Consider the following 4,372-nt stretch of genomic DNA (forward strand, 5'->3'; position numbering starts at 1 on the left):
GCAGCATTCCCATTTCCTGCATCTGCATCTCCTACCATAACAGTTGGTGCATACCAGCTGCTCATTTCATCAAAAACAACATCTCTGCTCACTTGCATTTTGCGGGTGGAAGGGTTATAACAGCGATACCCTTTCTGGTGCTGAGCATATCCAATAAAGATGCATTTTTCTGCCTTTGGATCTAGCTTTGTTCTCTTCTCATCAGGAACATGAACATAAGCTATGCAACCAAATACCTTCAAGTGAGAAATATCTGGTTTTTGGCCTATATACATTTCTTCAGGCGTCATGCCATGGACAGCTGCAGTGGGGGTTCTGTTCATAATATAAACAGCAGTTGCTACTGCTTCAGCCCAAAAATAATCAGGCATGTTTTTCTCATTTAGGATCGCCCGTCCTACTTCTGCAATATGCCTGTTCTTCCTTTCTGCAACCCCATTCTGCTGAGGGGTAGACCTGCATGAGTACTTCCTTTGAATTCCCTGTTCTTTCAGATATTCACAAAATTCTTCTGAAAAGTACTCTCCCCCTCCATCAGATCTTAGCACTTTAATATGCACACCTTTCTCTTTTTCAACCATGGCCTTAAAAGCCTTGAAATGGCTGAACACTTCAATTTTGTGCTTCATAAAATAAATCCACACCTTCCTAGTGTAGTCATCAATAAACGTCACATAATAATGGCATCCACCAATAGAAGCAGTTTTGGTTGTCCAAACATCTGAATGGATCACTTCCAAAGGTCTTCTGCTCACCTTAGCATTTTTGGGAAATGCATGTCTGGCCTGCTTACCCATTTGGCATGCTTCACATACCTTTTGCATTCCCTCAACTCTGAATTTAGGCAAACCTGCAACAATGTTTTTTGTTTGCATAGATTTCAGCCTTTGTATATTCACGTGCCCAATGCGCTTGTGCCATATCTCAATATCTGCAATGACACCTCTCCCATGCGCAAACATAGCAGCTTTCACCTCAGGCATATCAACATCCAAGGTGAACATTCTTCCATTTTTGTTGCCTTTCGCAACCAAGCGGCACTTATTTTTCAAGTCCTCAACAAAGCATCCATCAGGATTAAATCTAACCTGCAGACCTTGCTCAACCATCTGGCCAACTGAAACCAGGTTCTTAGTGATTTTTGGAACATGAAGTACATCTGCCAAGTACTTTGTTTTGCCATCCTGCATAGCCAATGGCACTTTACCAACCTGCGTAATTGGGTGTGCAGTATCATCACCTGTTTCAACATAACCTGGCTTATCCAAATTTCTGACATCATGAAACCACTCACCATGACTGGTCATGTGGTTAGAGGCACCTGAATCAACATACCAAACATCATTGCAAGCTGCAGCATCTCCTGACATGGAGTTAACCATATGCTGCATCACAAAAAGGTGCTCATTTCTGTCGTCACCATGCCCACTTGATGATGCATAGTTGCTTTGCTGCAACTTCCCACTTTTGATGTCATTCTGCTTTTTATAGCATGTATTCTCCTTGTGTCCAGGCTTTCCACAATAATAGCATTCTGTGCTGCTATTTACTTGCTGGTTCCTTTGCCATGAACCACGGCCTCTTTGGCTCCCCCTGCCTCTAGAACTACCACGTCCTCCTCCATAGGACTGGTTTTCCTGTTGTTGCTGTTGGTTCTGATTTCCTGCACGGCCACCAGAACGGCCTCTTCCTCTACCCCTGCCTCTACCTGTATTCGAGTAGAAAGCAGTCTCTTGAGAAGTTGAGGTGGCTGAACCACCATTCCTTTGCTCTTCACTCAGCAGGAGAGCAATAAGTTCCTGAAAATCAGGAAATGTTTCACGGACTCCAATGGATGTCCGAAATTGTGCATAATCTTTCCCAAGACCATTCAAGGTCACGGACACTAAGTCCTCATCATCAACAGGTGCTCCAATGGAGGCAAGAGAATCTGCAAGGCCTTTCACCTTCAAGGAATTCTCATTTATATTCATATTTTTCCTTTGCACATTGTGCAACTCCTGCTTTAGTTGCATCTTTCGTGCTTTGGTATTTGTGCTATACAGCTTCACCAATGTATCCCATGCCTCCTTAGGCATCTCTAGATCCTGTATATGCACAATCATAGAATCTGAAATGCTAACGGACAGCCAATACAGGCATTTTCTGGCTTTTTCATGCCATTCTTTAAAGGCCTTCAATTCAGCAGGAGTGGGAGCAGCACCCAAAACTGGTTCTGCAGTTTCACCACTGATGTAATCCCAAACTCCCTTTCCCATAAAGAAGTTTGTCATCCTGAACTTCCATGCTTGGAAGTTGTTCTTGTCAAGCTTCTCACTGACAATGGTAGATAGATTCTCAGACATTTTACAAATCACGAATTGCAACAGCAACCTGTAAACACAGCAAATGCCTCAGAAGGGCAAATAGCAAAACTTCTGCAAAGAGCCTCACAGGAGCAGATCTGCAACACTGACGAAAGTGGTATTTCACCACACAGTCACTTCCTCGTGACGATTTTGCATCAACAAGCAACAGGCATGAATCTGCAACTCCCAATATCTCTGCACATAGGCATACGATGCAATTTCTGTGGCACCTTTCCACCGACTAGCCGCGCGGTGGTCGCACAGCAAAAACAGGGCCTTTTTCTGAGTGCCTGCGAAGAACTTCCGCCTTCAAAACGGGCCCCGAAACGGCCTCAAATCAGAAAAATAAAGTCACCAAGGGCTTCGCCCACTCCCGCAGCATATACTGCGCTCTCGCCGCACCGCGAAGGGCCTCTCAATCTGAAGCAGTGCACTCCTGCACTTCTGGCTGTGCTATCTGCAGAGATTTGCTCCCAAACTCGAAATAGGAAAGCTACACTGGTCCTCTTACCAGGACACCACAAACTTGGCTAGCTTTCTTGAACTCCTTACCACGAACAAGGCTCTGATACCATGTAAAGAAATAAGGGAGAGAGATAGGAGACTCAAGTTCAGCTTTCTTCACAACACACAAAAGAGGGAGGACACAAGGTTGGAGGGTGAAGCCTTTCTTCACTTTTGCACACTACAACAATACAATAGAAGAGGGAAATACCCTATATGTCAAAACCTAGAATACGTGGTTCATATGTGAACCCAAACCAAAACATACGTGGTAGTCTAACTACACCACGAGTACAACTAACATAGACGGTGACATAAATGATAGTCATCCAGGAGATACCTAGCAAATGCTTCGTCTGTGAGATCTTCTCTTCATGGTTCCCTATTATGACAAGGTCGTCCACATAAAGGACCACGATCATACATCTGCCTCCTTCACTGAAGATATACAAATTTGCATCTGATGGGCTGCTCCTCAACCTGTTTTGCAGAAAGTAGGCATCAATTTGCTGGTACCACGCTCGTGGGGCTTGTTTTAGCCTGTAAAGTGCCTTCTTCAGTTTGCAGACTTTACCTTCTGCACCGGGGATCAGAATTGGGGATCACAAAGCCTGGTGGTTGTTGCATGTATACCTCCACCTTGAGATCCCCATTTAGAAAGGTAGATTTTACATCCATTTGAAACACGGGCCAACTTCCCTGGGAAGCTAAAGCCAAAACACTGCGAATTGTGGTTAGTCGAGCTGTGGGAACAAAAGTATCCTGGAAATCAAAACCATGTACCTGTGTGAATCCTTTTGCCATGAGCCGAGCCTTGTACTTATCCGACGTGCCGTCGGACTTGTACTTGGTCTTGTACACCCACTTGGTGCCGATTATCTTGTGTTTTGGTGGTCGATCCACAAGGTCCCAAGTGTTGTTCTTCATTATGGAGCCATACTCTGATTGCATAGCCTCCATCTAGCTATCATCACCCTGTGCCTCTTAAAGACACTTGGGTTCATCAGCACGGATCACCTCTGTCATCAAAGCATAGTTGACCAAGTGTTCTTGCGCCCTTCTTTGCTCCTCTAATCTCTTGGACCGGCGGTGTTCGGATGGTTCCTCCTCAATGGCTGGAGGTTCTCTACCATCCAAAAGCTACTTTACCCACTTCGGGAATGGCCGTTGCCATTGTGGTTCTGTAGGCTCTTCTTCCTCTTCTTTATCTTGAATCCTCCCAAGCACTGTTGGGGGAGTTTGCTCTGCTGTTGGTGGTGGTACTAGATCGATATCCTGGTCCTAGTTGTCTGGGAAGGAAGCATTCTCCTACAATTGATGCGGCTGTTCTGAGAAGACCACATCGCGACTTACAATTACCTTCTTGGTAATAGGGTTATAGAGATGGTAACCCTTTTCCTCTTCACTGTAGCCCAAGAAAACACATTTTCGGCTCTTCGGTTCCCATTTGGTTTTGTTAGCATCAGGGACATGCACAAAACAGTCACATCCAAAAAGTCTGAAATGTGCAGCTGAAGGTT

This window comes from Dipteris shenzhenensis, chromosome 9 (assembly GCF_047967505.1).
Source record: "Dipteris shenzhenensis isolate YYH24624 ecotype China chromosome 9, Dip_SZ_1.0, whole genome shotgun sequence".
NCBI lineage: Eukaryota > Viridiplantae > Streptophyta > Polypodiopsida > Gleicheniales > Dipteridaceae > Dipteris > Dipteris shenzhenensis.